The sequence below is a fragment of the Mauremys mutica genome, chromosome 2, assembly GCF_020497125.1.
Source record: "Mauremys mutica isolate MM-2020 ecotype Southern chromosome 2, ASM2049712v1, whole genome shotgun sequence".
Classification (NCBI taxonomy): domain Eukaryota; kingdom Metazoa; phylum Chordata; order Testudines; family Geoemydidae; genus Mauremys; species Mauremys mutica.
Window position 1 is genome coordinate 88,193,156 of NC_059073.1, and position 26,731 is coordinate 88,219,886.

Here is a 26,731-nt window from a genome sequence, read left to right on the forward strand (position 1 = left end):
CTGAGAAGAAAGCAGCGGCTTCCTGCAGGTGAGCTGGGGCGGGGGCGCCAGTGGGAGGGGAGGGCTCCAGGCGCTGCGCCGCCCGGCGAGGTCGCGGCCGGACCCTGGGGCTGGGCGGCGCGGCTCCTGCTTCCCGGGTCCAGCTGTGACCTCACCGGGCAGCGCGGAGTGGCTCCTGCCCGGCCCCCAGGTCCAGCCGGGCGGCGCAGCTCCTGCCTGCCCGGGTCCGGGTCCAGCCGGGGGGGGGCGCGGCTCCTGCCTGCCCGGCCCTCGGGTCCAGCCGGGCGGCGCGGCTCCTGCCTGCCCGGCCCCCGGGGCTGGCCCCGGGTCCAGGTAGGACAGTAAGGGAACAGGGAGGGTGTGTTGGATAGAGGGCAGGGGAGTTGGGGGGGGGAATGGATTAGTGTTGGAGCGGTCAGAGGGCAGGGAACAGGGGGATTGAACAGGGCAAGGGTCGGGAGGGGAGGCAGTGAGAAAGGAGCAGGGGTTGGATGGGGCAGTGGGGGGGTGGGCAGTTAGGGGTAGGGATTCCAGGGACAGTCAGGGGACAGAGAGAAGGGGTGGTTGGATGGGGTAGAGGTCCCAGGGTGCCATCAGGAATCAGAGAAGGGGTTGGATGGGGTGGCAAGGGGCAGTCGGGACAGGGAAGGGGGTGAATAGGGCATGGGTCCTGGGGTGGGGGCTGTCAAGGAACATGTGGGGGGGGGTTGGATGGGGCAGGAGTCCCATGGGAGGCATGACCCCTCATGGGGTGAGGAGGAGGGAACCGGTTGTTAGCATTTTGGCAGCTCATCACTGCGTTGATCCCCCTCCCACTTGTAGGTGTACCCTTTGAGTGGATTTGAGTCGACACAGTTAGCCCTCTTGAGAAGAGCGCCACCAGATACCGGTTCATCCTTCTTGTGGTGGACTATGCGACCTGGCACCCCGAAGCAATGCCCTTACGCTCCATGAATGCCAAGTGAGTGGTGATGAAACTTATGAACATCTTCGCCCGAGTCAGGGTGCCTGGGAAATCTTGACAGATCAAGAGACAAACTTTATGTCCCAAATATTCAAACAGCTCTGCCGTCTACTTAAGATCAAGACCTTCAGAATGTCTGTATACAATCCCCAAATGGACGGCCTGGGAGAATGCTTTAACCGAACCCTAAAAACAATGCTCTGAAGGTTTGTCTTGACGGATGTTCAACATTGGGACCAGCTGCTCCTGCCTCTTCTGTTCATGGTCCGAGAAGTACCGCAGTCTTCCATTGTTTCTCACCGTTTGAACTTTTATATGGGAGGCAATCCAGGGGGATTTTAGACCTCGTTTGAGAAATGTGGGAGGAGCAACCATCCTGAGTCGACAAAGTGGTACAGTATGTGCTAAACCTGTGGGAGAAACTTGAGGCCCTACGTTCATTTGCCAGGGAGAACCTCCTACATGCCCAGGATACCCAAGAAGCAGCCTAGAATAAATGGGCCCTCCTCTGGGAGTTTCAGCCTGGTGACTGGATGCTGTTATTGTTGCCCAGTTCAGAGTTGAAGCTCCTGGCCCGTGGCAAGGACTATACGAGGTGATCCAGCATGTAGGGCAGGTGAACTATGAAATCAAGTACCCAGACAAATGTAACGTATGACAGATCTACCACGTGAACCTGTTCAAACTGTGGAAAGCTCAGGAAAGCTTACTAATAGCACCCTACCCACCAGAGCCCAAAGTAGGCCCGCAGGCTGCAGAGGCCTCAAACCCCGGAGTGGTCAAGATTGAGGACACTCTTACTCCCAAACAGGAGGTCAGGCCCAAGAACTGATCACCATTTTCTCTTCCGTGTTCTCAACCCAACCAGGGCAGACTCATCTGATAACTCATCATATTCAGATGGAACCGGGCGTTAAGGTCAGAGAACCCCCGCTGGGCCCTTCCCCAGAAGCTTAGACAGACCATGAAAGAGGAACTTCGCTTGATGCTTGCATTAGGGGTGATTCAGGAGTCATTTAGTGACTGGAAAAGCCCCGTGGTACTAGTCCCTAAGCCCAATGGAAGGACCTGCTTTTGCATCGACTTCTGCAAGGTCAATGCAGCATCGAAGTGCGATGCCTACCTGATGTGCCATGTTGATGAATGGCTCGACTGGCTGGGAAAGGTGGAATACATTACCAATTTCGACTTAATGAAGGGCTATTGGAAGATTCCCTTCACACCCGAGTCCGGGGGGAAAAAAAAATTCTCCATCCCCTTCAGACTTTTCCAGTTCCAGACTATGCCCTTCGGCTTGCATGGGGCCCCAGCCATATTTCAGCAGCTAATAGACAGAATTCTCTGCTCCCGTAATGGATATGCAGCTGCGTACTTAGAAGACGTGGTTATCTATAGTTGCAACTGGCAGGACCATTTGAATCATGTGACCGCGGTCCTACAGTCCCTCAAGGAGGCCAGCCTGACAGTGAACCCCACTGAATGTCACCTTGGGAAGCATGAGACCACATACCTTGGGTACACATTGGGAAGAGATATAATCCGACCCTTGGTTAGCAAAGTCCAGGCTCTCCAGCTGTGCCCCATGGCACCCTCAATGAAGCAGGTACGTCGATTCCTGGGACTAGACAGCTATTACTGCAGCTTTATCCTGGGGTTCTCCTCCATTGTGGCCCCCTTTCTGATCTCCTCAAGAATGAGATTCCTAAAAGGATCCAATGGACAACAGCCTGTGAGAAGGAGTTTCAAACTCTGAAGACCCGGCTCTCTCAGGAACCAGTCTTGTGCAGCCCTGACTTCGCCAAGGAGTTTTTGTTACAAACAGATGCCTCAGACATGGGCCTAGGAGTGGTCCTATTGTAGGTAGTAGGAGGCGACGAACACCCCATCCTGTATATTAGCAGGAAGCTGTTCCCGCACAAGAGAGCCTATTTTGTAATTGAGAAAGAAGCCCTGATGGTAAAATGGACCATAGACTCACTCCGTTATTATCTTCTGGGCATGCACTTCACCTTAGTTATCGACCATGCCCCACTCCGCTGGCTCTATGCCATGAAGGACACAAATCATAAGATGGTACCTCTCCCCAGCCTTTCTCCTTCCGCATCCAGCACCAGGTGACTATACTTGCCTGTTTATTTTCCAATCACACACACTATCCTGACATCAGGATCCTCTCTTTCAAGAAGGTTTTAGTTGCGTTGGAGCCTGTTCCTGCAATCCTACCATCATTGTTTCAGGGATGAATTAGGAACATGGGAACCTCAGCAAATTTGAGGAAGAGAGGCATGTCCATCCCTTGAGAAACTTATGTGTGTAATTGTGACATCATAGCATTGTAGTTTCTTCAGCTACCTGGCCAATAGCCCCTCAGGATTCCTGAATCTAGAGAGCCATTTCAGAGAAGCTTGGCCTGGCCTGACCATAAATTTCTTCCTATACAAATATCGATGAAAATGTTATCTAGATTTAACCACTGCCAGGAGCTCCTTTCAGGTGGTACCACGATTTCTCTCAGGAAAACATAGACGTTTCTGTAATAAGCTACCACCCTCTCAAATCTGTATTCTTGAGTCAATGCTACCAACAAACCATAAGCACTAGCACCTGTGTCCAGTGTGAAAGTGGTTTTGAAATATGCATAGGCCAAGACAGGAGCTGTCACAAGATCCCTTTTCCACTTTGAAAATGCAATACCACACTCTGCTGACCACTGAAATGGTTTCCTTTTCTCATCTAGCCTATGCGGTGGTTTTGCAATATTGGCGAACCCACAAATGAACCATGTGTAATAGGAGCAAAGCCCTATAGAACTGCAAACCTGAAAGTGTCTGGGGTGTAGCTCTGTATAGCCTTAAGTTTCTATGAGTGGAATTTCCCTCTTCAGCCCAGGGACCCTAAGAAGAGTAGCCATGTGCAGCTGTGTCCCTTTAACAAAACTGCTTTCAGTTCTCTGGGCCATTCCTCATGGCCCCAGCCTTCACTGATGCTTCACCCTTACCTGGGGACTTTTATATTCAGGCTCAGCAGCTAGCCAGGAGGTAGTCCTTGCTCCCCCAGTCTCTGACAGTAGTGAGCTGTCCAGGGTGCTGCATTTCCCTTCAGCCAGCCAAGAGCACCTTCTGCACTCCTCTGGCTCCATCAAGGACCAACTCTAATCTGTGGCACTGCAGCAGCTTCTTTTATACTACCCTTCAACCCTCTGATTGGCTAGCCCCTTCCAACCTCCTCCTGACTGACTTCTTTCCTTCACAATCTCTCTAGGTAATTTGGAGGATTTAGCTCCACTGCTCCTTTCCTGGGATGGGTGTGGCAGGACCCTGAGGCCTCCAGCAGAAGGGTTCTGGGCCTAGTCCAACCATCAGAGGATCCAAAAGACAATACCCACTTTTAAGATCCAGTGTGGAAAACCAGGTTGAACCTGTTACAGAACATCGGGTATCTTCTATTCATGGTAATGGATAAGAATCCTTTGCAACTTCACTTAATTTTCTGTAGTTCACAGAATCTGGTGCTGCCATCTTTTTCTTAACCAGAACTATGGGTAAGTCCCAAAGTTGGAGGTGCAGTTATATCTTCCTGCTATATGTCCTTAATAGCCTATAATTGCTTCTTCCTTCTAGCAATTATTGAGGTGGATATTTAATGAGTTGGTTTCCCCCACTATCAAACTTATCTCAGACCAGTGCAGTACAACCTGTATCTTTGCTGCATCAGGAGAACAACTCCTGATTCCTAACCAGAAAGTCCTGGACTGTTCTGCTGTTCCTCCTGTAAGTGTACAACACTGCATTAGAACAAGTCTAATAGAAACTCAGGGAGTTCACCTGTAGTTTTCCTCTACATTAGTATTCACCAAATCCATTTTGCAAGTGCAGTTCCCTTTTTTACTATTTGCTGCTCATCAGCAGCATTCAACAAGTGAACAGGTTGTTTTAGATCCATAAGAGCTTTAGCGGGTAAGATATTCCTCTCTCTCTCCTGCAGTACCCTCAGTTTCAAAATAGGTTTCAATCACTCCCATATTTCCCTTGCTTGGGGGCAGGACAATTTGTTCACGGAAAACCAACTGCCTACAAGTCATTTGTCTGACCTGGGCCCTATCTTTAAATAAAAATTTCCACAAGCTGAATTTGTAAGACACCTTTCCTGACACTGATTACACAATTATTAGCCATAATGAAATCCAAGCCAAATATTAATTCACCCACTATTTCAGCCACCCAGATTTCTTGCTCAAATTCCAGAGGTAGAATCTTCAAACCCAATTTTCCTCCAGTCACTGTTTTCATTTGAAACCAGTTAATTGGTTCAGTTTTGGATTCCCAGTTAGATGCCAGAGAGAAGTGACTATTGGACACTCAAAGCCTTAAGGTGGTGCCCTCCAGAAAGACCAGGAAGGGGTCAAAGGTGCAGTTGAGCCTGAAACTGAGACAGCTATTACTAGAAGAAATGGGCTCAAGTTGTAAAAATCTAGATTTCTAATATCCCAGGGTTCATGAGTGTTTGTCTATTATAAAATCTCAATCTAAATATTGTATAGAAATCCCATATCTCAGATTTCAGACACCTCTAAAGTCTGGATCTTGCCCCACTGATTCTAGTTTCTAATTTGCCCAGTTTGAGTATAAGCTGCTAAGATTTCACCCATATTAGACCAGGATTGTCCACTGTAAATCTGAAGCATGTTTGCCATACTTTAGTATGGTACTTAATGTCATTAAATTCCAAACCGCAGAATTTGTGGATGTCTTCTCTAGATTTTTGGAGATTATTTGTAAATTTTCTGTAGTGCCATTTGGGATCACTTTTGGGGCTCAACCTGCTCTTAGCTAAATCAATGGTGTAAATGCCACATACTTCAATTGGGAGCTGTTTTAGCTCCTTTGGGCATATCTACTCTGTGATAAACCTGCAGCAAAGAGTCTCAGAGGCTGAGTCAGTTGACTCAGGCATGTGGGGCTCAGTTCGCAGAACTATAAAGATGAAATGTAGACATTTGGGCTTGGACTGGGGCTGGAGCCTGGGCTCAGACACCTCCCTGCCTCCTCCCACAGGGTCTCAAAACTGAACCAGGCCAGCTGTGTGTCTTTTATTGTGGGGCAAATATTACCATTGTGTGAGTGGAATCTTAGCTTTGAATACAAATTACAGTCTAATTAAAATTACTTTCAAATTATCTGAGTATATGCAATGTTTTCCCTTGCATACCGGCCATTGTCCAGTATTTAATATTACAGCATGCATCCAGCTCAAATCCCATTTAAATGGCCCCTCTCCTAGTCACTATAGCAATTCTCTTAGTGTGTGCATAATGCATATTTTTAACCAGAATGCCTCATTTTTTTATGCCATTCTTCCTTCCTGGTTTGAACATCCCTCTAACAGCACCATTAGGTGCAATACAAGCCTTTGCACAAGAGTGAAAATAGAGACCATGAGTTTTCTGAAGAAAAAGTCTATTGAAAACTAGAGATATGAAGCAGCACAAATTAATATTTTAGCATGTTATATGTGTAACAATAGACTAGAAGTTTGGGATTTGTCCATTTTTTGAATTGATTGAATTCATCTGAGATTCTCCCTTACTATGTAACATACTAGTATCGTATGTCAGGGCAGGAAGAGAATTGTAGCCAATTTACAAAGTAGCTTTGATGTTCACAGTGGATTTACCCTAATCTCAACAGCAATCTTGCCCTGGTATTTATTTGTTAGAGTACTTGTCATGTATGCCCATGTCATCTTTTATTCTGCTTATGTAGAGCTATGGATAAGACTTGGTGTCATGACTGGACAATCAAGTCAGCTTAGTTGAGGCCTTCACTATGCAAAGTTCAGTCATATTTGAGTGTGAAATCAAACTTTAGAACCAGTGTTTTGAGAAGTGCAGGCACTTAAACTACTGCAACCTAAAGTGATGAATGGAACATTCAAGGGGAAAAAAAGAACACATTCATATTGAAATATGCTCTCTAGTGAGAGTAAAGAGCTCTCAATGGAAATACAATTATGGTATATCTAAAACATTTTCATTAATGTAGAAAAAAATCTTGTTAGAATACTTAAAGTGTTACTGGATTGCATAATAAAGGAATGAGATAAAGTAACCAGACACCTTTAAAAGAAATGATACTATGCCAGCTGTAAAATAACTATAAACTACAACAAAGAAAGAGAAAGCATCCGGTGTACAGAATATCACAGCAAGAATTTCAGAGTGTGAAAAAATAGGAGTATCTTCACTGTGGGTCAAATCCTGCAGTTCTTATAATTTATTTCTGGTAGTCCCCACTGTGTACTAGGTTCTTTTTAAACAGAGGAGAGCCAACTGCAGGAAGCCAGGATGGAGAGGGAGTTACAGCTGCTTGGAGCACTCTTACTTCCATTAATTCTTATGCAAACTTCTAACTGGAAGTTCATCACCTCTCTAGCAAAACATGCCATATAAAACATCTGCTCCCCCTCAATAACTAGAAATCCTAAATGCTTGGTAAGCCTGAGGAGGGAAATTCTGTTACCTGCCAGGCAGGTAAAACATACTCAGAACCAGCTTCCCACCACCTCTGTGCCCCTCAACCCAGAGAGTTCTACCTGCATCAGAGGCTGCTTAAGACAACCTGCTGCCCTTGACAAAACTTCATTTTCCCTCTCCCCATTCTACCTCCTTAGAATTTCATGGCAGACCCTCCCCTTCTGCTGCCACCCCAAAACCTCATGCAGCTGCGGGCCCTGGTAACAGACCCTGTGGGATGGGAACAGTGTGACACCGAAACAAGCTGAGGTAGGCCGGGCCAGGCCAGGCAGAAAGTCCCTCTGGCCTCTGCCTGAAGCCCTACAAGGGGCCAAGACCCACTCTCTGAGTAGAAAATACTTCCTCCCCCACCATCCACTTGGGCAGCTCCTTCTAGTGGCCCTTTCTGTGTGGGTTGGCACCACTTGCCCAGGACTTGAAAGGGGAGCCACTCAACTCTACCACAACAGGACCTGGACACCAGCAGGGTGCAACTCCCAGGCTGTAGGACCCAGTCGACAACATAGACCCTCCCACCACCCCACACTAAGCCATCCAAGTAGGGGGCACCGATTCCCCCTTGCAAGGCAAGAGAGAGCGCCTTCCCACTGTACCTCAGCCTCCACACTCCTGGCCTGGCCCCACACCTGGCTCCCCCAGGCCAACCCCACACCTCAGCCCCTGCACTCTGTTCCCCCCAACCCATCCCAGCCTGCCTGACACCTTTATGGATGAGCTCCTTGCTGTCAGGCTCATTACCTGGCAGTGCCTCCAGAGCCCAGGCTCAGTGGAGTTGAAGCAGCAACTGCTGTGTGAGTCCAGAGCAGTGGAAGCCAGGGCTGCCTGATAGCAGAGGTGCCCACAGGGGCTGGATGAGGAACAGCAGGTGCAGGCTGGATGTTGACAAGGAGCAAGGCAAGTCACTGAGCTTGTGGTTGTGGCCAAAGCCCCAGCAGTGCTCACTGTGTCACCAAGAGCAGCCCTAAGCTACAGCCAGGGTTGTAATCTTACCTAGGCTGGGGGCAGGGAGCAGCTGGGGAGAATGGTGGGAGCACCTCTCTGGAAGCCCAGTCAGGGGCTGCTTCCTGCTTCTCGGAGTCCCGCCTCGGGGCTGCTCCCCTCCCCAGGCAGCCCCTCCACTTCATCTGCTGCCACTGCCCATAGAGGGAATGGGGGGCAAGTCTACAGAAATCTGCTTCCCATAGCTAGAGCACAGTCTTTGACCTGCATAAGTGTAGGAGGACATTGACCTTTGACTTCAGGACTCAGCCCCGTGTTAGTAGATATCTGCTTCTTATGGAGTCAGAATCAATATTTCCTGAGTAGATGGAAAGAATAAATGCCTACAGAAAATCTTCAGCATCCATTAGAGGGTTTCTTGCAGCACCAGAAATTTTAAGTACAACAAACCAACCTTAAGTATCCCACATGGGAAGATGACAATTGACATATTTAGGACATGCTTTAAGGATGCCATCAGCATGACTTCCATGTCAAATGATGATATGGACACCACCTGGGGAGAGAAAGAGGGTGACTTAGAGAAACATTACACAGAACAACAGAGAAAGAAGCCATATTCCATCAACATGGCATTCAGAGGCCTGAACAGTCCAGCACAAGCCTGAAATAAATGGCAGAAACTGATGGTATGCATCTGATGGTGCAGGAAGATAAAGAAAAATGGTGGTCCTAATTCAAAACAGTTAACTAAAGCAACAGAATACCGTACCTGTCCCAAGGAAGATGGGAGGGAGCCATCAGAACAGAACAAGAAAAGTACCAATGCAGTACAGAAATAGGAAAATAAACTTGATATCAGTGCAGCTAAATGAGCTTTTGAAGATAATCAGCGGTTTTGAGATGTAAAAAAATCCAGTTGTAATAGAAGACTTCAGTAATTTATGTACTGACTTTAGAATTTAGTTCCCAGGTGTACCAGTGGTAAACCAGAGGAAGACCCCCAGAACCCCTGGTACAGTTCTGACTTCCTGATCTCTCATTTGATTGATTAATAATGCCCACATAGTTGAATGACCCAGTACTGGTAAAGGAAAGGAATCAAATTAAGGAGAATGGGAGAGAAATCAGCAAAATCAAGCATATCAAAGTAGCAGAATGAATAGACATCCCTTATTAGGGTACTGTGCTTCCTTTCCTCTCACCATTTGGTGAGTATATTTCCCCTTGCACTGGAAGTGAAGCAATTACAGTACTCAATATGTTTTTGAGAGCCTGTATGAGAGTTTTAGCCAGAAAGAAAAGGACAATCTTAGAAGTGTTATTGGGGAAGATGTGGCAAGACTTGAACACAATGTGTATGTGTTGAACAAGAGGGAGCAGTCAAAAACAATTCTAGACATGGGGAGAGGACAGTATGTTAACAATAAAAATGGAGTGTGGGGGAAGGTGATACTGGAGCATGCATTGTATTAGAAATGGAACAGAACAGAAGAGAGAAAAAAGGAGGTGTGGGAGTGCAGAAGGTTAGTAGCCAACAGGAGATTGGGTTGAGAGGACAGGTGGAGTGGTTAAAGACTTCAGTACACAAATTCTTCTCTAAGGTTACCTTCCCCATGTAAGCAATTGCTGTAGTTGCTACAGAGATTATATGGAATTGTGAAGGTGGGGGGAAGGGTCCATGAAGGTATTGTGTTATAGCCCACGCTATGAAAATATTTGAGATCTGTTCTAAACTGACCCTGCGAGCTCATGGATACATAATGAAAACACTCCTCCCGTCCCCAAATACATGGAATAGAGGAGGCTAACATCTGTCTCACTGGATAACCTGGAAAAAACCTAGCCAATACCTTAAGTAGTTTTGGTATTTTTAAGTGCAGCTGAACACATGGAGAAACAGTAGAATGGTGAGTAAAATAAGAATAAGAAATAGGTAGCAGGCCAAGTTATGACCAACACAGAATGCCAACCCGCTGGCGAATGATGCAAGCCTGACTGAGAATTTTAATTGCAAAATAAACAAGATTTAATTGTTGCTAACATATTTTGCTAAGCTGGTGCAGATAATTGATAGTAACATTGCCAAGGCTGTGGGGGAAAAAAAAGAACCATCATTTGTAATTTGAGAAGTAGAAAAAGGTATACTAGGAAAAACGCATTAGATTAATAGTAAATGCAAGGGCAAGAAGACCTTCATATTGACAGATGGAAGTAAAGGTGTTTAAACACTTAATTAGTTCATTTCAACAGATGTCATGATGAGTCATTGTAATTAACACAGTGAAAAGGGAAACTGAGAAATCGATTCTTTAAAGTCATACCGTAATGTTCCTACTTCAACACAACTTTGTTTTGTTTGAATAATGCAACCCAACTACTTTTAGCTAAATTAGTGGCATGTAGTTATTATTTCTGAAGTCATATTGATGTATGTTGAATTTTATCTAGTTTTGTTGTTATAAAACAGTATTCATATCCTTGGAATATACTAAAAAAATTTCTCTCTGTAGATTTGATATCCATCAGGGTGAAACCCAGATAAATAGCTCTGCTATTTTAAAGTAGATTACTGGCCACCATATACTACATTTAAGGATACCAGGGCTATTGTGTGTAACTAATGTGCCTTTATTTTTTTTTTCAAATCATTCACAAGCAAGTACAATAAATGCCATTTAATAATCATTTGAGGGCCTGGCTTTAAAGCAAGGCTTTAACCCAAATTTTTGATTTTATGGGTTATTATTTTGATTTTGAATTTACACTCAGAAAATTAGAGAGACTTCAGTAATAGCCTCTCATTTTGCTAGTTGAATGTTGCCACCTCCAAGAGACTGGATGCCAGTAATGGCACAAGTATGCATTTGTGACAAATTGGGAAATAAAAAAAAATCCTGCCTTTCTCTTAAGTTCATTTAATAAAGTCAGTCTTATTAGGTCTTTAGTCCTTAACCATCTTATAAAAAGGCAGCTCCACCTCAGGCACCCTCCTAGTTCAGGCCATTGCATGACTGGTGCACTTGCTTGAGTTTCCCCTTTCTTCTGGAGACCTCAGTAATACTCTGCATGCTTTTAGAGTATCAATAGCCTTTTATGGATGTTGGTTTATTACAAATGGTCTCACAACCATAATCCAGCATTCCCTAGTACAGTCTGAACAGTACATTCAATCCTTCAAGTCCCACCAGTTCATCAACACAGCAAATACAGCACCAGCATCTCACCATGCCCTAGCTCTCAAGCAGGGCTCCAGCATCTGACCACACCTCACCCAAGTCCCTTTAGCTGGGGTACTTCTCCACCCTATTTCCTTTCCAGGTCTGGCTCCAGCTCGTGCCTGGAGACATCAGTGAACTCACTCCATCATTCCTCTGCGCTGAGCCCTCTTTGGCCCTCTGGCCTCAGCGGTCTAGCTCAAGACAGCAAGCATCTCCCTCTGCTGCTCTTAGCCTTCAGCTCTCTCCAGCCCTCTGGCCATGGCACTTCATAGGTGACACCCCCCTCTCCCCACCCCAACTGCCTTCTGCTTTCATCACCTGATTTGGCACCACTGCTCCCTTGGGAACTCCCAATGCTCCCTCCTTCAGGGGCACTCCCCTCCCTGACTCTCTCAGCCCAGCTCCTCTTTTTGATCTCTCTCCTCTCAGGACTCTGGACTCTCTCCTTATCAGGACTCTAGGTTCTGAACCCTCTTGCCTTTGGACTGTCTCCCATTTATAGCTCCCAGGGACGGCCCCACCCTCTCATTACATCAAACTGGGCCCAGAAGAGGAGAGCTGGTCCCAGTTTCATTTAAGGGTCCAACTACCCTATTATACACCGGTGGTACAGTGTTTTGTTTTAAATACTTGACAAACTAGATATTGCAAGTACAGTCCCAATATTCATGCACCATTGGACACGTGGGGTATGCATCACCCCACTGCTTACTTGACAGGATGGTTGCCACGTTCCTAGCATTGCTAGTTAATATTTTTTTGAACATTCAGAAGGTTATCTTGTATTAATATGGTATCTTCCTTTCCAAAAGATCCCAGTGCACCTTACATAGTGATACAGTATATTGACTATACACATAGATCACTTCATTTGCCTTGATAATCAGCTGGTAAGCATGAACAGCAAGATTACATAAAAGTGTCTCATTTTCTTATCTATACATCTCTATACAATTAATTTCTTGTTCGAGGACTCACTGGAATCTACTACTTTGTTGACATTTAGAATCCTGTGATGTTCTTGAACAGTACTCTTTATCTATCTTTAGACTTCTTAAATCCTAGTTCTGTAGGCTCTTGCATTCTTTGTCTTTGAATTAATGTAGTTTAATCCTTTTGAAAAAAGTCAGCAGTGCAACACATCTCTCCTCTTTATGCCAATACGTTTGCATGGCCCATGTCTTTCATCATACTTTTACATTAGGATTTGATAAATTTACTATCACAGGAAACTAATCCGAAATAAAGTGATAGCTCCAACACATTTGATCATTTGAACCCAGGAAGTGGAAACAGATGCACAAAACAGGTTACACACACACACACAAATTCAGTCAACTATGTCAGGAATTATAAATTAAACATGTCAGCTTTGTACTGTTCTTGTTAATTTGACCATGAACCTAATTCAGTTTTGAATTCTATAATTTAAGGTCATTCAATCTTTTCTGGAAAAGACTGTATATTGACATGAAGCATTGAATGACTGAATACAGATCCACAACTGAAATCTCTACAGGTATAAGAACTTAGTGTTGACTTCATGATTTACCATTTCCTACTCCTAATCCAAGCATTAACTGTAATCCTGAAAGTGAATGATAACTACATGAAAATTAATCAGAATATATTAGCATGTAAGCATTCTCCCCCAAGGAAATGGTGTCTTCAAAGATCCTCATTAGTAAGTTCATCTCCAATCTGCTTTACATTTAAGTCCTCCCAAAGTATAAACATGCATACAAGCACAGTATAAACTTATTTGAAATCTATTAACACCAAATATGTTTATTACTTCAGTGTTATTTTAAAGAGTGTTATTTGCTTAAATTAAAGCTTTCTAACTGATTGACAGTTAAATCCAATTCGACACTATCAGATAATATGCTAATAATTCTTTTAAAAAAGGAAAAATAACACCCATTACTATTTTAAAGGCTGTTTCTTAAGGGACAGAGTTTTCCATCAGACATCTAAACTTTAAAGTGACCTTACGCTAAGACTTTGAACAAGGTCTGGTGAAAGAATAGGTTAGATTCAGCATGTATGATAGAAATATCTTAAATGTAATGAATGCAATACCAGTGGTGGCAGAGACGTCAGACTATAAATGGAAGTATGATGGGTGCAAGTCTACAAGAGGTATGCATTTCCATCTATTTTCTGTCAAGCACCAGGCTGTGTGCTTGTGGTTTCTGTGAAGCCCAGAGGGAAGAAACCTTTTGTACCCCTGCACAAAATGAGGAGCTGCTACTTCAGCCATTGTGCCTGTATGTTGGAAATGCAGGCAGCCTGGGCATTACTGCAATCTTAGTGTTGGTGGAGCCACATCTCCACAGATCAACCATCCCTTGTCATGCACCTTCCATCCCTTGTCATGCACCTTTACCCATCTCTCCTAAATCCTAGCCTCTTGCACAAAGAAACTGCACCTGTTCCACTGAGTATGAAGCTCTCTTCACTAAAGAAGGAGCAGTATTTGTCCCTGGGCTTTTATGTACAGGTCAATAAACAGGTGTTATTTTAATTATAAACAGCCTCTTCCAGTAATTAAGTCTCATCATTGCTGATGATAATCACACAAGCAGAGAAGTGAGCTCTCTTTTGCTCATGTGGAAGAGCTATGCAGATGTGGAGCACAACTGTGAAACACAGGATGTGTAAATAAATCTAGTGTGTGAATGCTACCTGTTATGAAACTTATTCTGAACCTCAAGAATATCAATTACCTACTTAAGCAGAATTTTGTTAATCTCAACCTACATAGTTACTAATGCACTGTTGACAACTCAGAATTTTATTGCAAGCCTCACGATACTTTATTTATTTATTAAACAAGACCCAGATTTCTAAAATGATTGTGGGAGAATCTCAGCTTTTATTTATTTTTTAAAATATGTTTCTAGGCCTTATGGTGCAGAGAAAAGTGAGAAAATGTGAAAAACTTGAGAGCATCCTAAAGGTTAAGAAGCAACAACAGAAGGCAAATAAAGAGTCAACATTTATTTACTCATGTAGAAGTCTCAAAATTTGAAGATGTGCCTCATGTTCTTTGTCCACTTCTTGGAATTGGCAATAAAAACCCTTGTATACTTACAAAACACTGAGATCAGTCTGGCAGCTTTGCAGTAACATTGTAACATGGAAAGTTGAGACTGGAGCATATGCATGGCTGAGCCAGAGAGGCCAAGCCAAGGCCTTACAAACGATTCAGTTATACAACCAAATAGTTCTCTTTGTGACATTACCACATGACTCTGCCTTTCTGCCACACGTGACTGGCTGTCAGGCCTGAGGGAAAAGCTGAGTGGCACCAGGCAGTGCCAGAGGAGGAAGCTGAAGGGAGATAGGCGGCAGGACTCAGACTATGATGGGCACTTTTGCCCTGAGGAGTTCCAAAGATGCAGAGCTCCTAAAGATGAAGGGTTCCCTTCTTTAGGAGCACCACAGAAGGAGACACTTTGTGGCTGGCCACTTTGAGGAGTTTGGTGCTATGGCACAGTCTCCTTTGGAGAAAGGTACACAGCCACAGTTTGTCAGTCCTGTCTGTAGTTTAAAAGTGCTCCTGGGTTCCTCAGGGACAGTAAGTTCATCATCCAGGAGTAACACTTTCTGACATCTTCAGTTGGCTAGGACACTCCATCTCATCCTGGCAGATGGCAAACTGGGCTTGGTTAGCCATGCCTTTCTTACTTCCCATCTTGACTACAGCAGTGCAGTATGCCTGGACATGAAGCCATCGGCCTTAGGAAACTCCAACTACTACAAAACGCTGCAGCACAACTCCTCAGCAAAATGGGCTACCATGAGCATACCTAACCTGTCCTCCCCTCTCTATTCTATGGGAATCCAGCTGAGAGTTACGTTCAAGGTGTTCAACGGCCTACACCCAACATATCTAAAAGATCACCTAAAGTTCGAGGGCGATGGACCGTGATCAACAACTCCACACCTCAGGCATAATGAGACTTTTTACAATAAGGGTAAACCTCAACTGTGCACTACTCAGAGCTTTCTCAGCAGCCAACATGAACTTCCACGGGAACTATGGACCATCACAAACCTCACTTCTTCAGGCTGCCTCCTCTAACACACACATAGTAGCATGAACATTAAAGAGAAATTGTTTTGTTTTGGGGAATCTACCAAAACAGTGTGCTACACTATGCTCGCAATTCTGCCCCTGGGGAGAGGATGAGACAGAATGAACCACATTTCACCTGATGCATTACTAGAAGACCGTCAGATACTATAATGATAAAGGTGGTATAAGAACCTACATAGTTTTGGAAGAAATGGAGCCATGTGCAGCCAAAGTGGCTGAAGAAAATGCAGGGAGCAGGAAGAAGTAGTGCCTGCTCTTTCGTAGATCAAAATGCTTTACTGCAATTCTAGTACATACTTAATAGTAGACACGACTTGCACATATCGCTGTAAATTTAGACATGCTCAGAATCCGTGTGTGTTAGCTATATAGTGTGATCTAGTAGCAATAATTATTTCTGAATCTATAGAAACACTCAAAGTTTCACTTAAATGGGACAGTCATGAAGCAAAATCAACAGAGAGTCCTGTGGCACCTTTAAGACTAACAGATGTATTGGAGCATAATCTTTCGTGGGTAAATACCCACTTCGTCAGACGCATGTAATGGAAATTTCCAGAGGCAGGTATAAATATGCAGGCAAGAATCAGTCTGGAAATATGCATTACATGCGTCTGACGAAGTGGATATTCACCCACGAAAGCTTATGCTCCAATACATCTGTTAGTTTTAAAGGTGCCACAGGACTCTGTTGCTTTTTACAGATCCAGACTAACACAGCTACCCCTCTGATACTTGAAGCAAAATCAGTTTCAGCTACCAGTTCTAATTGCTGGTGTAGACATTTATGTGACCACTTCTTGTATGAAATAGCCCTCAGTTCTGTAACTGTCAATTCTTTTTCTGACACACAGGTAGTAAAGTGAAGAATCCTATGTTGTGTTTTGTGGGAAACCATACTAGCTGTCAGAGTATGTGTCCAGTATTGCATAAACAATACAGCAAGGACATTTACTGTCCAGCTGTAATCAATGCAAAGCAGTATTTCAAGATTTAACGTATTTACCCTACAGCTTCTAATTAACTACCTGGGAAAGTTATTACTAAACATTGCACCTTAAGAACACTGAGTTATGAATTAGGACTTTCTGAAAGTTCTGCAGTTCTCTCCCCTTTGAGATGCACTTAAAAAAAAAGTGGAAAATCATAGTATTTTAAAAAAGGGAAGAGAGCAAATAGAGTTCAGTCATGTATGAACAATTGCACCTAATTCTCTGGTCTGGTCAATCTGTATTGGGCTCAGAATTTGGGGGAGATGGTGGGACAAGTGTGACGTTACACCGTCTTCATAAATATGGTTCTGGGCCTGATTTGGGGGACAGAATCAAGTAGAGAACTTATGTTTAGCTGATCACAGCCAGACCATTCTGGCAGTAGAAATTTCTGGAGCCCAGATGCACTTTGTCCTTTCCCTTCTTTTCCCCTGGCCATGCCCCTTACACTGAGGGCTGCAGAAAGGGCACAGAGCCCTCGAACTGGCTCTGTAGAACTCAGGGATTGCTCTTACAAAAGAAACAAATATCAGAGGGGTAGCCGTGTTAGTCTGGATCTGTAAAAGCAACAAAGAATCCTGTGGCACCTTATAGACTAACAGACGTTTTGCAGCATGAGCTTTCGTGGGTAAATACCCACTTCTTCAGATGCAAGTGGTGGAAATTTCCAGGGGCAGGTTTATATATGCAAGCAAGAAGCAAGCTAGAGATAACGAGGTTAGATCAATCAGGGAGGATGGGGCCCTGTTCTAGCAGTTGAGGTGTGAAAACCAAGGGAGGAGAAACTGGTTCTGTAATTGGCAAGCCATTCACAGTCTTTGTTTAATCCTGAGCTGATGGTGTCAAATTTGCAGATGAACTGGAGCTCAGCAGTTTCTCTTTGAAGTCTGGTCCTGAAGTTTTTTTGCTGCAGGATGGCCACCTTAAGATCTGCTATTGTGTGGCCAGGGAGGTTGAAGTGTTCTCCTACAGGTTTTTGTATATTGCCATTCCTAATATCTGATTTGTGTCCATTTATCCTTTTCCTTAGAGACTGTCCAGTTTGGCCGATGTACATAGCAGAGGGGCACTGCTGGCATATGATGGCATATATTACATTGGTGGACGTGCAGGTGAATGAACCAGTGATGGTGTGGCTGATCTGGTTAGGTCCTGTGATGGTGTTGCTGGTGTAGATATGTGGGCAGAGTTGGCATCGAGGTTTGTTGCATGGGTTGGTTCCTGAGCTAGAGTTACTATGGTGCGGTGTGCAGTTACTGGTGAGAATATGCTTCAGGTTGGCAGGTTGTCTGTGGGCGAGGACTGGCCTGCCACCCATCGGCCAAACTGGACAGTCTCTAAGGAAAAGGATAAATGGACACAAATCAGATATTAGGAATGGCAATATACAAAAACCTGTAGGAGAACACTTCAACCTCCCTGGCCACACAATAGCAGATCTTAAGGTGGCCATCCTGCAGCAAAAAAACTTCAGGACCAGACTTCAAAGAGAAACTGCTGAGCTCCAGTTCATCTGCAAATTTGACACCATCAGCTCAGGATTAAACAAAGACTGTGAATGGCTTGCCAATTACAGAACCAGTTTCTCCTCCCTTGGTTTTCACACCTCAACTGCTAGAACAGGGCCCCATCCTCCCTGATTGATCTAACCTCGTTATCTCTAGCTTGCTTCTTGCTTGCATATATAAACCTGCCCCTGGAAATTTCCACCACTTGCATCTGAAGAAGTGGGTATTTACCCACGAAAGCTCATGCTGCAAAAGAAACAAAGAATCCTGTGGCACCTTATAGACTAACAGACGTTTTGCAGCATGAGCTTTCGTGGGTGAATACCCACTTCTTCAGATGCAAGTGGTGGAAATTTCCAGGGGCAGGTTTATATATGCAAGCAAGAAGCAAGCTAGAGATAACGAGGTTAGATCAATCAGGGAGGATGGGGCCCTGTTCTAGCAGTTGAGGTGTGAAAACCAAGGGAGGAGAAACTGGTTCTGTAATTGGCAAGCCATTCACAGTCTTTGTTTAATCCTGAGCTGATGGTGTCAAATTTGCAGATGAACTGGAGCTCAGCAGTTTCTCTTTGAAGTCTGGTCCTGAAGTTTTTTTGCTGCAGGATGGCCACCTTAAGATCTGCTATTGTGTGGCCAGGGAGGTTGAAGTGTTCTCCTACAGGTTTTTGTATATTGCCATTCCTAATATCTGATTTGTGTCCATTTATCCTTTTCCTTAGAGACTGTCCAGTTTGGCCGATGTACATAGCAGAGGGGCACTGCTGGCATATGATGGCATATATTACATTGGTGGACGTGCAGGTGAATGAACCAGTGATGGTGTGGCTGATCTGGTTAGGTCCTGTGATGGTGTTGCTGGTGTAGATATGTGGGCAGAGTTGGCATCAAGGTTTGTTGCATGGGTTGGTTCCTGAGCTAGAGTTACTATGGTGCGGTGTGCAGTTACTGGTGAGAATATGCTTCAGGTTGGCAGGTTGTCTGTGGGCGAGGACTGGCCTGCCACCCAAGGCCTGTGAAAGTGTGGGATCATTCTCCAGGATGGGTTGTAGATCCCTGATGATGCGCTGGAGGGGTTTGAGCTGGGGACTGTATGTGATGGCCAGTGGAGTCCTGTTGGTTTCTTTCTTGGGTTTGTCTTGCAGTAGGAGGCTTCTGGGTACACGTCTGGCTCTGTTGATCTGTCTCTTTATTTCCTCGTGCGGGTACTGTAGTTTTGAGAATGCTTGGTGGAGATTTTGTAGGTGTTGGTCTCTGTCTGTGGGGTTAGAGCAGATGCGGTTGTACCTCAGTGCTTGGCTGTAGACAATGGATCTTGTGGTGTGCCCGGGATGGAAGCTGGAGGCATGCTAAACAGACATCAACAAAGCAGCGTAATGGAAACAGAATCAAGGCCAGTATGCATTGTTTCACAATATTTTTTCTTTTAAAAATTGTTTTGGCTTGAAATCCTTAATCAAAGGAAAGAAAATTAAAAAATGCCTGTCTTTTTTTTAAAGACACTAACCTGATTGGAATGGCCTGGTTCACTGGCTTTCAATGATACTTGGACACCTAAGTCAGAGGCAATTTTGAAAAAATTTCCACTTATTTAAAAGTGGAATGTCATATCCCTATCTTTAGCAACAGAATGGTATTCATTCAAAAATGAAGGATGTTAAATTACCAAAATGACTTCTTCACACAAAAGCAGCAAGCACTAGCTGAGACGTTTTCTAAAGGAAAGCCTAGAAGAAAAAAGTCAGAGAACATAAACAGAAACTACAAAAAAGCTGAAATACAATCTAAGATGTCGAACTGGCCAACTATTTTGACAGAAAAACTCTAGTGTTCCTACCCTCCCCCTCTGCCGTAAGATAATCATTCCTCAGCGATTGCTCCTGGAAGGGAGCTCCCCACCCAATTAAAAAAAATGTTTATAGTTTATCCCTATGGTATAAGTACCCTTTTAACACCTCATGTAAGATTTAAAGAAACCCCAAAGCATTTTATTGTCATATAATTCCTTTGTGTATCTCCTTTCATGCTTTTTATTATTAGATACAGTTATTGGTCATTATAAAATACCTAGAGAGACATGAGCAGGTCATTTGCTGACTATTACCTCTTTATATTCATGATATTTCTGTGTGTAGATCTGAGGTTCTCTCTAGTTTATAATTAAATCATTATTTTATTTTTTAGCTCTCTGGACTGAGTTCTGTTAATATTCAATATTCGCTATTCAAGCTTGTCGGCTAGTTACAATGATCATATTACCTATGACCAGGGTTTCCATTCACTAATTGAATGCCTCTGCCTGTACTTTTGATACAAATGGTTGTGTGCTTTCAGTGACTATCCATGTTAATAAGACTAAATCACACAAATATTAATGAAAAGCAAACAACAGATAGGAACGTGACTGACAAATTCATTGTGTGTTTTTGGAAGTAGTTATATAGATTTGCATTAAAAATCCAAATACACATCACCAAAGTATATTCTACTCTTTGTGCTTACTCCACATCTGAAGTCATAAGACTTTTGCCAACCCTATCAGTTGCTTTGCAGATGACTAAACTGTAATAAACCCAGGATTAGGGCTCTAAACAAGCAAATCTGTTCAAAAGTCTTTGCAATTCACTTGGTTCAGTCCTTCCTATGGTCAAGCTAACTCTTATTTGTACACAGACCAGATGCAGGATTGTAAATTTTACAAGTTCTTCTAGGTAACATATAATTGAATGTTAAAGCTCTGAAGGGGGGAAAAAACCCTAAAACTGGAAGTGCATTTCAGGTCTGATTTAACATCATTTTAAATTAATGCTAGGGTATTCAACCAGAATAACATTTTCAGAGACTACTAGTGCTACTCCTGTGTCAGGCAGAGGACACCCTAAGGAGCAATATGAGGAAATTTCTTCCCAGTTCTTCTTCCAGGGCTCAGGCTATGTCTACATTACCTCCATGCTCCTGAGATCAATGCACCCGGGGTTGATTTAGCGGGTCTAGTGAAGACTCCTTAAATCGACAGCAGAGTGCTCTCCAGTTGACTCTGGTATTCCACCAGGAACGAGAGGAGTAAGGTAAGTCAATGGGAGAGCATCTCCTGTCGACCCAGCGTGGTGTAGACACCACAGTAAGTTACTCACGTTGCTGGAGTAGCGTAATTTAGGTCAATTTACCGCAGTAATGTAGACATAGCCTCAGTGTGCTGTATCTGCCAGTTTGAAAGCAAATAAGTGGAGTAGAGACTGGACCTCTAATACTTGATTTATAGTTTGCTGCTGGTCTCAGATATGAAGTGGCCCAGACTACAATCTTTTAAAATGAGAATTGCATCTTTGCAAAATAGGATATGTTTTGCTAAATTATGTAAATGCATCAATTTGACTTGTTTTACCACCAAAAATGGGAAATAATTTTGCCTTATATGGATGCAAATGGGTTAATTATGATTCCACTTGCCCATGTTACACCACTGACCTTCACCAGCATATGAGGACAGAATCAGATTGAAAACCTCACAAAAGGGAGGAAAAGGGAAGTTTTTGTAAGTAATATTAGGAAAGTTTCTATATATGGTTGCTATCTTAGAATTGCTAGTCCTCCTTTGTTGCTACATTTCAATACTCTGGAGTATCCTGCTACTCTAATTCCATTCCACACTCCCCCACTCCTAATTTATAGATGTTGTTACACTTTCCCCCAAACACAACCCAAAACTGACTGACTGTTGAAAAGTTGGCAGGTAATATAATCCCCAGTGAAGAGGACATTCACAATCTACTTTGAGGAGAAGTTGGCTGCATAATAAAGATTTACTGGATTCATTGTCAGGGATTTAAAGGGAATTCCTGGAACTGGCATGGAGATTAATGAATTTCTTGAGGTATGTAGAGATCAGATTCTTGGGTTTTAAAGTGCTGAAAGCAATTTTATTCTGTAGACAGGAGCCAGATTTGTGTCCCTGACAGAAAAGCATGAAGAAAAGACACAAGGAGACTCATGCGTTTGTTTCTTCCAGGCTTGGTTGTTGAAATGCATTATACCAAAAAACGAAGCCATTCACATTGAGAGAGCTCCCCCAGTGACTTACAGGGTAGCAACTAAGATAACAGTTCTCAGTTCCCTGGCTTCTTATTGCCTATCAAGTCAAAATATAAGAATGGCCATACTGGGTCAGACCAAAGGTCCATCTAGCCCAGTGTCCTGTCTTCCGTCAGTGGCCAATGCCAGGGGCCCCAGAGGGAATGAACAGAACAGGTTATCATCAAGTGATCCATCTCCTGTCACCCATTCCCAGCTTCTGGCAAACAGAAGCTAGGGACACCATCCCTGCCCATCCTGGCTAATGGCCATTGATGGACCTATCCTCCAGGAACTTATCTCGTTCTTTTTGAATGCTGTTATAGTCTTGGCCTTCACAACATCCTCTGGCAAAGAGTTCCACAGGTTGACTGTGCGTTGTGTAAAAAAAATACTTCCTTCTGTTTGCTTAAAACCTGCTGCCTATTAATTTCATTTGGTGAGCCCTAGTTCTTGTGTTATGAGAAGGAGTAAATAACACTTCCTTATTTACTTTCTCCTCACCAGTCATGATTTTATAGACCTTCCCCTTGGTCATCTCTTTTCCAAGCTGAGAAGTCCCAGTCTTATTAATCTCTCCTCATACAGAAGCCATTCCCCTCATTTTTGTTGCCCTTTTCTGAATCTTTTCCAATTCCAATATATCTTTTTTGAGATGGGGTGACCACATTTGCATGCAGTATTCAAGATGTGGGTGCACCATGGATTTATATAGAGTCAATATGATATTTTCTGTCGTCTTATCTATCCCAGAGGTGGGCAAAGTACAGCCTATGGGCCACATCTGGCCCGCAGGACCGTCCTGCCCGGCCCCCAAGCTCCCGGACAGGGACACTCACCCCTGGCCCCTCCCCTGCTGTTTCCCCTCCCCTGCAGCCTCAGCTCACTGCGCTGCCGGGCAGCTCAGCACCGGTGCACCCCCCGCAGGAGGGGGCAGGGGAGAGTAAGGAGGGAGGCTCACCTGCAGCCTCAGGGGAGCAGGCGGGAGGTGTAGGTGCCAGGAGCGCTGTGAGCATGGGCCGGAGGACTCAGGAGGAGCACTGGGCGGCTGCACAGCTGGCCGGAGAGAAGCAGTGCTTTAAAGGAGGAACCACCACTTCTGTCTGGCTGCGCAGCTGCCCCGGCTTCTCCTGAGTCCTCTGCCCATGTTCACAGGGCCACATTCCGAAAGGGGCTGGGGGGAGTTGGCTGGGGGGGTTGGATAGGGGGTGGTGTTCCAGGGGGGGCAGTTAGGGGCAGGGGGTCCCAGGAGGGGGTGGTCGGGGACAGGGAGGGGGATTAGATAGGGAATGAGTGTCCCGGGGGACCTCTCGGGGGTGGGGATGTGAAGAGAGGGCAGTCAGGGAACTGGGAGCAGGAGGGTTGGATAGGGGGTCGGGTCCAGGGGGGGCAGTAAGGGGTGGGGGGCCCCGGGGGGGTGGTTAGGGGACAAGGAGTGGGGGGGTTGGATGGGTCGGGGATTCTGAGGAGGGCGGGAAGTGGGAGGAGGCGGATAGGGGGCGGGGGCAGGCTGTTTGAGGAGGCACAGCCTTCCCTACCAAGCCCTCCATACCATTTCACAACCCTGATGTGGCCCTCGGGCCAAAAAGTTTGCCCACCCCGATCTATCCCTTTCTTAATGATTCCCAACATTCTGTTTGCTTTTTTGACTGCTGCTACACATTGAGTGGATGTTTTCAGAGAACTATCCACAATGACTCCAAGATCTCTTTCTTGAATGGTAACAGCCAATTTAGACCCCATCATTTTATATGTATAGTTGGGATTATGTTTTGCAATGTGCATTACTTTGAATTGATCAACATTGAATTTTATCTGACACTTTATTACCCAGACACCCAGTTTTGTGAGATCCTTTTGTAGCTCTTCGCAGTCTGCCTGGGACTTAACTATCTTGAGTAGTTTTGTATCATCTGCAAATTTTGCCACCTCACTGTTTATCCTTTTTTCCAGATCATTTATGAATATGTTGAATAGGACTGGGCCCAGTACAGATCCCTGGGGGAATCCCACTATTTACCACTCTCCACTGTGAAAACTGACCATTTATTCCTACTCTTCATTTCCTATCTTTTAACCAATTACCAATCCATGAGAGAACCTTCCCTCTTATCCCATGACAGCTTACTTTGCTTAAGAGCCTTTGGTGTGGGATCTTGTCAAAGGCTTTCTGAAAATCTAAGTACACTATATCCACTGGATCTCCCTTGTCCACATGCTTGTTGACCCCCTCAAAGAATTTTAGTAGATTGATGAGGCATGATTTCCCTTTACAAAAACCATGTTGACTTTCCCCAACAAATTATGTTCATCTATGTGTCTGACAATTTTATTCTTTACTACAGTTTTAACCAGTTTGCCCGGTACTGAAGTCAGGCTTACCAGCCTGTAATTTCCAGGATCACCTCTGGAGTCCTTTTTAAAAATTGGTGTCACATTAGCTATCCTGCAGCCATTTGGTACAGAATCCGATTTAAATGATAGGTTACAAACTACAGTTAGTAGTTCTGCAATTTCACATTTGAGTTCCTTCAGAACTCTCAGGTGAATACCATCTGATCCTGGTGACTTATTACTGTTTAGTTTAATCAATTTGTTCCAAAACCTCCTCTAAATTGAAAGTCTGTCCTAATCTTCAAAGGATTGATGCCAGTTGCCCTGGAGATAGGACAGTTATGCTCCTCTGGAGAGATGGTACTGTGAACCAGTGGGAAAACTCATAAGTGCAAAAGAGCCCACTGGAGACCTCACTTCCATGAAGTATCAGAAAGTGAACAAAATATTAAATTCGCTTCTACTTAACTGTCCCACAATACTAATTATACATTATATACCCTTTACATTAAAAGAACTACATGAAAAGAACATTAAGGTTGCGAAGTCGCCACTCAGAAGTTAGGAAATGCCTGAATTAAGATTACACAAACAACTTTATTTCAGTCCCCTTATTTGGATGCATTAAGACATTACAATTTCCTCCCTCCACCGATTCCTGCCTCATTTCTGGTATCTAGTGCCATAGCAACCCAAAGCAACATTTGCCAGGAAAGCCCTGCTCAGTCCCTGCATCTTAAATGGGGGCATGCTCAGGCCTGGTCTACACTACGACTTTAGGTCAAATTTAGCAGCGTTACCTCGATTTAACCCTGGACCCGTCCACACAACAAAGCCCTTTTTTCCGACTAAAAAGACTCTTTAAATTGATTTCTTTACTCCACTTCCGACGAGGGGATTAGCGCTGAAATCGGCCTTGCTGGGTCGAATTTGGGATAGCATGGACGCAATTTGATGGTATTGGCCTATGGGTGCTATCCCAGAGTGCTCCATTGTGACCACTCTGGACAGCGCTCTGAACTCAGATGCACTGGCCAGGTAGACAGGAAAAGGCCCGCAAACTTTTGAATTTCATTTCCTGTTTGGCCAGCATGTTTGCAGAGCTCATCAGCATGATGTGCACATTGCCAGGGCACATTGCCCGGCCTGTACTTTGTGAGAAGTCTATGACCATGTCCCTCTTGTCACCACGCTGCCGTCACCTCCTCGCCTGGTTTTGCGCGAAACAATTGTCTGCCATTGCTCTGACGGAGGGAGAGGCGACTGACGATATGGCTTACAGGGAATTAAAATCAACAAAAGGAGTGGCTTTGCATCAAGGAGAAACACAAACAACTATCACACAGAATGGCCCCCTCAAGGATTGAACTCAAAACCCTGGGTTTAGCAGGCCATTGATTTCACAAAACAAATCGGGTCAGTTTCTTGTTTTGATCCATCTATCTTTTACATCTTAGGCTGGCAGCAGACGGTGCAGTATGACTGCAAGCCATCGTCATCTCCTGGGTGGTCAGCAGAAGATGCTGCATTACGATTGCTAGCCATCATCATCATCTTCTGGCTGCTTGCCCGAAGACATGCAGTAGGACTGCTAGCCATCGTCATCTCCTCGGTGCTCGGCAGAAGATGGGAATGACCTGGCTGAGTCACTCCCATCTCTGCCCAGGCGCCCCTGACCGATCTCACTAAGATCGGCTAAAAGAGCACCCAGGAATATGACGACGATGGCTATCAATCGTAATGCACCGCTGCTGCCAAAAGGCAATGAGCTGCTGCTGTATAGCAATGCAGTCCCACGTCTGCTAGCACCCAGGAGATGTATGGTGACAGTGAGCTGAGCAGGCTCCATGCTTGCCATGGTATGGTATCTGCTCAAGTAATCCAGGAAAAAAGGCGTGAAATGATTGTCTGCCATTGCTTTCATGGAGGGAAGGAAGGAGAGGGGGGCCTGACGACATGTACCCAGAACCACCAACGACACTGTTTTTGCCCCATGAGGCATTGGGATCTCAACCCAGAATCCCAATGGGCAGTGGAGACTGCGGGAACTGTGGGATAGCTACTCACA

At 44.6% G+C, this 26,731-nt stretch overlaps 1 long non-coding RNA gene across 1 annotated transcript in view; it reads right to left on the reverse strand.

Moving 5' to 3' along the window:
- LOC123364870 overlaps window positions 1-26,731 on the reverse strand; it is a 69,477-nt gene that overhangs the window by 17,541 nt on the left and 25,205 nt on the right. The window contains exons 3-4 of the long non-coding RNA XR_006577319.1: window positions 8,890-8,991; window positions 2,475-2,666 (exon numbers count right to left, since the gene is read on the reverse strand). This is a non-coding gene — a long non-coding RNA (uncharacterized LOC123364870). The remainder of the gene's footprint in view (window positions 1-2,474; window positions 2,667-8,889; window positions 8,992-26,731) is intronic.